The following is a 9,138-nucleotide window of genomic DNA, read 5'->3' as shown; positions in this document are numbered from 1 at the left end:
TACAGTTGCATGCACTCGAAACAACCACTCCCTCTGGAAGCAACCTGGGTTGGCGGGAGAGGGAGGATATTGAGGGAGGTGGTGCAAATATGTCAAACCCTGCGATTCGTGGGGTGATACATTCCTGAAAAATGCCACAAATGTTAGGGCATTATATATATATATATATATATATATATATATATATATATATATATATATATATATATATATATATATATATATATATATATATATTTTAAAACATGGTCGAGGCACGTGGAAGAGTGATTACACAGAAATAAATAAATAAATAAATAAAATCAGGACAATATAACAAAGGGAACAGCAGAACAAAGGGAGAAATTAGAGACAGAGAAACAAGGATGCAGGTAACGAGGAGAAAGGAAAAAAAATAAACAATAAAACACAAAGGGTGGACAATAAGGATGCACAAGCAAAATTGCATTTGAACAGTTTGCAATTTTCTCTGGGTGCGAGGACAGGGTAGAGATGTCATGGCAGAGAGTGGAGTAATCAGCAAAAAGAGAGAGAATTCTCCAGAGTCAATAAGGTAATTGAAGATTATTAACATGGGGCTGAGAACACTGCCTTGGGGTACTCCAACCTCAACAGGGAGGGGAGATGAAAGGGTTCCGTTGAGAGCCACACGTTGACGAGAGTGGAGGGAGTCAGTAATCCAAGAGGGGAGATGTTCTTGAGTTCCATCGGCAGAGAGTTTGGAGAACAAAGCAGGATACCAGAGTTTTTCAATAGCTCGAGATGTGTCCAGAGCGACGGCCCTGATCTCACATCTGATTGAGGACCTTCGCTATTGTTGGGAGGAAAAGCAGAATGTCCATGGTCGTGTGACCATTTCCGATTCCAAGTTGATCCGAGTTGAAGCTGTTGGAGAAAAAGGAATGATTTTATGACCTTGCTGATTGAAAGTACAGCAAGTGAATTGGGCTGCAGTTAAGGTACACCTTGACGTTTACGCCAGCAATGGCAACGTATTAGAATGTATGTAAAACGTTGGCGTACGCTAAAGTTTTGAGGTTTTAAAAAAAGTTTTGGTCGTATTCATAATGTGTTGGTCGTATGCATAACATATTAGTAACGGGCACAGAACGTTTTGTTGTGTTATAGATAACTTAAACCAACGAATGCTGAACCTGTTGTCGGCGTTCACAACCTATGCCCAACGATAGTTTAACTTAGGCATAGCGCGCTGCACATATCGCGACGAATTCGTGGTGTAGCCTGTTAAAAACCTGCCGCACGCCGATTTAAATCATAACCGCCTGAAAACTGGAAGTGTCAACATCGCAGTCACATCTTGACGATTTAGTCAGCGTCTGCCGACCAATGAAAAATGTGTCTAAAACGCTGGCACACGTCGAATACGGTATGGGTAAGTTGTGTATACGTTAGGAGCACGATGAAAAACAATGAAGTACGCTGTCATATTCTGTGGTACGTCAAGTAGGTCCTGAAATTTCAAGCATGCTGAAAATTTTCCGACGTACTCGACGTATGGCTCACAAGTTCCGCATACGCTGGCATAAGTTCTCGGCACGCTCCGCGATCGTTGACACACGTCGGACACACGTTACTTGTAAGTTACTCATAAGTCGAAACACGTCGAGGTAATGTTTAGCATACCCGAAACTTAATTTTAACCTATGAGTAACGTGGTTTGAACCTATGAGTAGCGTGCTTTGAACCTTTGTGCAACGTATCTCAAACGCACATTGTCGTATGTAGACAAATTTGATTGACGTCTTCCGGCCGACCACAGAACTTGCTGAACGTGTTTCTAACTTACATCTACCGTATAATGGCGATTTGGCAGCGTTTAGGGGAATTGGTATATACAAATGAGCTTCACAAGAGGAACCCGTCAATGTTCCAGACTCCATGTTGAGTAGATGGCAATGTCAGTAGCATCAGTAGTAGTAGTATTAGGTGAGCGTGTCAGTCGTAGTAGGAGTAGTATTAGGTGAGCGTGTCAGTAGTAGTAGTAGTAGTAGTAGTAGTATTGGTAGTAGTAGTAGTAGTATTGGTAGTCGTAGTAGGTCCATGTCAGTAGTAGTAGGTGAGCGTGATGGGGAGGGTGTGGGTGATGATGGATCCCCGTTGCGTCCACGAATAGGAGACTACTTTGCACCATTGTTCGCTGTTCTATTCGGCTAATTTTTTTTTCTCATTCCCACGATGAACTTTTTTTTTGTTTCAGTTTTTAAAGTATTCAAAACCACTTGGACAAATGCATAATGTACTCGTAATGAAGACAGAACGCTTCGATAACTTTTCGATAAGTTATACCAACGATTGATTAGCATGTTTTAGGCATCCCCAACCTATGCCCAACGATAGTCTAACGTATGCATAGCGTGGCAGGGTATCGTCGACGATTACGTGAGGTTTTCTATTCATAGGCTGCAACTTAACTTTTAATAAATGCCGGGTCACTCGCCTATTGTTTTTGGACGCTGGTACTCGGCAATTGAAATCGTTTTCATTTAACGAGTTAAATCGCTTCCACAGCACTGCAGTCACGGAACCAACAGCAGCAGGCTCAGTGCCAGCCTCATGCCAGGCTCAAGTGGATCCCTGTAGAAGGTGTACTGCTTGGTTATCCTTGGACCCACTCTGGCTAGCAGCTCGTCGAACATCGCTGGGAGCATTCGCAGGAAGTTGATGAAGGATGCATGGTCCTCGTTCCGGAGTTCCACCATGAGCTGGTCATATATGCCGTAATGGCGTCGCCTCCCGATCCATGGTCTGACTCAGCTCCTTCTCCTCCATTCACGTCTTCTTCTCCCAGCTCTATTGGCACGCAACTGGTGCAGCGTCAACTCGATGAGGTCATGTTGATGTTGGAGGACAGCTAGTAGGTATTATCGTCTCAGTCTTGCCGGATCCTCCATCTCACGGATGACATGGACATGTGTTCACCATGGAGTCTGGAACACTGACGGGTTCCTCCTGTGAATCCCATTTTTATGTACCATTTCCCCTAATCGCTGCCAATACGCCATTATACGGTATCTGTAAGTTAGAAACGCATTCATTAAGTTCTGTGGTCGTCTTGAAGACGTCAAAATACATCTACATACATATTTGTGCGTAGGACATGCTTTACAAATAATTCCCAAGCATGTTACTCATAGGTTATAAATAAGTCACGGGTACCCTAAACATTACTTTGACGTGTTTCGACGTATGAGGAACTTTCAAGTAACGTGTTGCGAAGTGTGAACAACGTTCGTGTAGCGTGCTTACAAAACGTTACTCATAGGTTAGAAATAAGTTTTGGGTACGTGGAACATTACCTCGACGCGTTTCGACTTATGAGTAACTTACAAATAACGTGTCGACGTGTGTCAACGATCGCATAACGTGCCTACAACTTATGGCCAGCGTAGCGGAACGTGTGAGTCATACGGCGGCATACGTCGTAAAATTTCAAGCATGCAAAAATTTGAGGACAACCCAAAAGTACAACGTTTAAAGCCAGCGTACTACGACGTATGGCAGTGTTTTTCAGTGTGCTCTTAACGTATACAAAACGTACCCATAACGTATTCGACGTGTGCCAGCGTTTTAGACAAATTTTTCATAAATCGGCAGACGCTGGCTAAATCGTCAAGGTGTGACAGCGGCTTTAAGGGGATCCATTTACGCACCTTTATGTAATGCTGTGATGTTGGCCAATTTCTAATTTCACAGGTGGATAGGAGACCAGTCCTGAAGTGTTAATAAATAAATAAACAAATAAATAACGATGATCGCAATAATAATATAATTTTTTTTTTTGAAACTCGAATACGCAAAGCGCAAATGTCGAAGCAGGTCGCACTATGATCCACTAATACACAGGGTCCACGAATAGCAGGGTCCAGCAGTATGTACTTGTGCCACAGAAGGAATCCCTCCTGTCTGCAGCAGGGGTCAGTCAGCGACTTGCTCTGTGCCACATGTGCAGGTGAAAATAGCAATTTGTCTGACAATCCCCCCAACCCCCCCCGCCCCCCTTCGCCATGGGGGGCTTTTGCCAATGGCCTGATACCCCCAGCACATACGTAAAATGTGTTGGAGATTGGTCCAGCCGTGTTTCTTTTAACGATTTGCAGATGGGCATGGCTACATATACCAACACAGAATTGCCTTATATTATGTAATGGGATTACATTTATTAATAAATAAAATAAAATAAAATAAATAAAACCAACTGCGAAAAAGGGAGAGAAACGAAAGCAATGAGAAGATTTGAAAAATAGAAGGAGGCAAAGAGAAGTTTGGGAAAGGGGAGGGCGTGGGAGTTAGTAGGGTTTAAAGTTTCAACGCCTTTGTGTTCCGAAAAATCAAGATGGGCCCAATCCAATATCATATTATAACAAGATGTATCGTTTTGTTTTGTTTTCTGATAAAGATATAATGGTAAAAAAAAAAAGTATGCTGCTTTCTGGTTTCCTAAGGGTGCAGGTTTTTCTTCCATGTGGCAATCATACCAGATATCCTAATGCTGATTGGTGCATTCAGGCTCATTAATCAAGGATGACTTTGATGGGGAGGTGCATGAGACACACATGTACCTGTCGGTGTGCCAGTCTGAAGTGGCAAGAAAAGAGCCAGGCCGATTTGTTCACCAATGGATGACCGGCAATTTATTGACTGGTGTGTCAAGTTGGACAGATAATTACAGCATCGAGGCTTGGTGCCATGGACTTCCTTCACTGTATCTTAATTGTGCTTCTTTTACCATTATTGGAGACTGCACTGCTCCTTTGTTTGGTTGCATCTATGGCTTGGCCAGGCAGATTTCCTTAATATGGTGATGGTGGCTTTGCACTGCAGTGTGGGTATCTGGAATCTGAGTAATATTTGTCCTTCTTTCTCACCTTGAGTAATATTTTTGCCAGAGTACTCGATTTATTTTTCTACTTCTGCTTAAGGCTGTTGTTGCAAAAACTTATGAAAAATCATTCACACACTGGCCCCTTTTGGCTTGGAAAGCGATCGCAAATCCATCATATTAAATACCTCCCCGAGATGCATGGAATGTGAAAATGTCCGAATTGGACAAATGAAAACTCTTAGCAGTTGGAACTACTGAAGAGTTCAATTATGGAGCTTAAATTTCGAAATTCTAGAGCTTATGACATGTGCGTAAATTAAATAAAGCCGCAACGTTGCAGTCTCCAGGCGATTGTAAGCATTGAAATGTATGCAGTGATTCGTAGGTATGATGAACAGGCATTCACTGATACAAGTGAGGAAAATGAGAAGGGGGGGGATATATACATATAGATATGCATATATACACACACATTAAGAAATCGTTGCAGCATTTCAATCCAAAGCATTTTTAAGCCACCATGTTATTTGGCCTGTTCAAAACTCTTGCGAGCATACCATCTTGGTAAGGCTAATTTCGGTTTTTCATGATGAATGCCCCATAAATTATCTTCAAAAGGGGTGTTTGAAAAAACCCAAACACTCAGTTTTCATTCATGCATCACCTTGGAGCTCCCTTTGTATGCATTTCAAGTTTGGGGCTGCTCGGTTTCATGGTTTTGGAGTTACGGAGGAGACACACAGACATATTTATAGACCAGCAAATACAATCCGTTGCTTTGCTGACAGTGATATATTGGGGGGAGAGGACGAGGGCGAAGGGAAAGCAGCATGAGGGAAGGGTCCATCCGGATGACAGGAATACCAAAGTGGGGGGGGGGAGGAGTAAGGTGATCAGGAGACCAAGGAAGGGTGGTGCAAAGGAAGCGTTTTAAAAAATTATTATTTGTGTTCATCTCAGCCGAAGTGATGGGTTGTATAATAAAAATATCGCACAAAAAGGGGAAATTGCACATTTTTGCACAATTTTTTGGAAATTGCACAGAGAGGAAGCACTTTCATGAAATGGTTGATCAACGGCTCAATTGGAATGCAATAACAATCAACCAAACTGTCATATTAAATACACAACCTCCCAGACACCCAAATTGGACAAATGAACACTTTCAGAAGTCGGACCTGTTGCCAAGTTCAACTCTGGAGCTTGCATTTTGTATTTGGGCTTAATTTAAGAAATTTTAGGTTATAGAATGTGCAGAAATGAAATAAAGGCACAAACGCTTGCGTCTCTGGGCATTTACAAGCATTGCGATGTATCCAACAATTCATAGATATGATGAACAATATGAATGAGGGAAGTGAGGCAAAGAACTTTGAAGACATGAAGACGACGATGGTTCACGAGCGGTATTTAACGATGTAGATTGTTTCAGAAGTCAAGGATGAGACAATGTGATAATTTTTGACCAAGTTATAAAAATGATCAACATGATGTGGTACGAGTGACAGGTTATTAGATGAAAAATGCTGAAAACCTGGTTTTGTTCAACAACTTTCAAAATTTGCATAACCTTAAAAGGTCACAAAACAATGTTGTGGACATTAAAATAAGGAAACAGGATACGTGCAATAGCTTATTGGAGTTAGTTCGTCGAAGAAGGTCGAAAATCCGGTTCGATTCCCACAACTTTGAAAATTTGACCTTTGTGAACTTTAAAGGCCAAAGGTCAAGGATTATGACCTTTGGTGCAAAACTTCCTCTGGAACATTCCAGGAACAATATAACGTCATATCGGCTATATGGCATTTCGCACTCCTCGGATTATATATCCATACTTTGATGAAATCAGCGTAAAAACAAACTTGAAGGGGGAGCCACGGGCAAGGTGTTCGAGATCGAGAAAAAATGGTTTCAAGACTTTAGGTGGGGAATGACCTCAAGATTATGCATAAAAAATATTGTCATCCAAGCTGACAATGTTTGGGCGGTCGTATGATTTTTATGTCAAAATTCGAAATTTTCTAAGTTTGTGACCTTGTGGCCTTGACCTTGGGACTAAAATAAAAAAAATCGAGCTCCGTGGGGCTATGCAGATGCCATTGGGCGAACCAAATACCAAAAACCCCTGCCAGATTCGACAAACCCCCTCAGAGAAGATGGATTTTTATGTCAAAATTCACAATTTTCTAAGTTTGTGACCTTGACCTTGGGACGAAAATGAAAAATCGAGCTCCGTGGGGCTATGCAGGTGCCATTGGGCTAATCAAATACCGAAACCCCTGTCAGATTCGACAAACCCCCGAGAAGATGCAAATTGAAATCGGCTACCCCCTAAAAACACAAGTTTTTTGGGCGTGGTTCCGCCCATAATGGGCGCACCACGCCCATTTTCAGGAAAACACAACGAGATCATGATATAAACCTCCCACCAAAATTTTATCACGATCGGATCAAAACCCGCAGAGCTATGCTCGGGACAGAGACAGACAGAGACAGACAGACAGACAGACAGACAGACAGACAGACAGACAGACAGACAGACAGACAGACAGACAGACAGACACACACACACACACACACACAAATAACGAATATAGTGGTCACTTATTTTTTTTGTGAACCAATAATATAATCAATACAATATATAAAATAAAACAAACTTGCTGGGATCTCCCAGACCGAGGACTGGCAAAGAAGGATCGTTTTATGAATCAATCTTTTCCCTCGAACCTGAATGAATCGTTTTTTTCATATTTACATCACTGAATCCTTCGTAACCAAGTCATGGGAGCATACAAATAAAATAAATCTAACATGCAGTTATACAGGAGCACAACAACCTTGCCAGGTCCGAGACCCATGCCCTGCATCTCAGGGTCAAAAGCAAATGACAAATTTCAATCGACACGGATATAAAATAATCTCTGCTTGAAAGGACTAGAAGCACCTGCTCCCCACAGGAGCCGTCAAGGGGGTCATGTTGTTATATTTATGGCTATTTTACGCCAAGGCATCCCAGGATAACACACCTAAAAAATGGTTGCCATCAGTTCAGCCGTTTTTGCGGTACCTGGGAACAGACAAACGGACAGACGGTGATATATAGTAAAGATGACAGCGCTGAGACGGCTTTGCCTTCACATAGCAGTGAGCACAAACATGGCGACCGAAAGATTGAAATCAGTCTTCAAACCAACTCACCACCCAAAGTCCTCAACCACACATAGCACCTTCATCCCTCTTCATTCCTGTTCTTCAATGCAAAAAGGGAAAATTATTACATCGTCATTACAGGTTTATTAAGTCATTAAAATAGTGGAATATTTAGCTCTTTATGCCATAAACTTAAGCCTTGATCAAACTCCCTTCCCACCACGGTCACCTGTCCATCTCACAATCACACGAGAGATGTGGAAAGGATGTGAAAATAAACGACCCAAAACCGATCAACTTCTTCCTGAACCAATATGTAAGATTCCTCGTCTTTCTCAATCGAAGACTCGTGGACACGGAGCTCGGGTCACACCGCTCTGCCTGATGGAGACTGCTCCGCGTCTCCGCGTCTCTCTCGATCTCTCTCGATCTCTCTCGATCTCTCTCGATCCTTTATTACACAATTCATTCAAAATTGTTCACTGTACCAAGACCCAAAGCATTTAACAAAACCAACATTTAACAAATACTAAATTCATATTCACGACTCATTACTGCACAGTATGACAACTTTATTTTCCACAATTAACGTCCACGTTTTCTTCACTCTTGCACGAGGTACTTGGTTTGACGAACTTCTCTTCCTGATCTCGTTCTCACCGGCTGTTGTCCTCTGGAGGCCTCCCTGTCGATCTGCCAAGTTGTCATTCTGCCGGGCCTGTGGCGAAACCTCCGATATCCCAACATCTGCTTCAGTCTGCCGAGCCGTTCCACCTGTCTTTCTCAGATGTCTTCTGTTTCTCCTGTACCTAGCGCCCTCCTCGGTCATCACTTAATTCGAACGTGGTTGCGAGGCTTGGCCAATTACTACTGCTTTCTGCCACGTCTGATGTCTATCTGATGTTGGTCTCACCCTTATATATATATATATATATATATATATATATTTTTTTTTTCATACATACACAAATATATATATATATACATACATATATATACAAACATATATATATATATATATATATATATATATATATATATATATATATATATATATGTATGTACATATATACAGGGTGTCCCAAAAAAATAAACAACTTTTCAACTGCAAAGAGGATGGTCATAACATATATTTTTTAAAA

General features: G+C 41.7%; 1 long non-coding RNA gene across 1 annotated transcript; it reads right to left on the bottom strand.

Annotated features, from left to right (window-relative positions):
• Positions 1 to 311: 311 nt before the first annotated feature.
• LOC147027570 (uncharacterized) lies at positions 312 to 8,822 on the bottom strand. The gene is made up of 3 exons (XR_015056885.1): positions 8,045 to 8,822; positions 7,873 to 7,913; positions 312 to 885 (listed from the first exon to the last, which is right to left on the bottom strand). It is a non-coding gene; the product is annotated as an uncharacterized LOC147027570 (long non-coding RNA).
• Between the last annotated feature and the right edge of the window lie 316 nt (positions 8,823 to 9,138).

Source organism: Eptatretus burgeri, chromosome 4 (assembly GCF_056783735.1).
Source record: "Eptatretus burgeri isolate ZD-2024b chromosome 4, Ebu_testis_v1, whole genome shotgun sequence".
NCBI lineage: Eukaryota > Metazoa > Chordata > Myxini > Myxiniformes > Myxinidae > Eptatretus > Eptatretus burgeri.
Note: the sequence above shows the minus strand (reverse complement) of the source record. Positions and strands in the feature narration are given on the sequence as shown.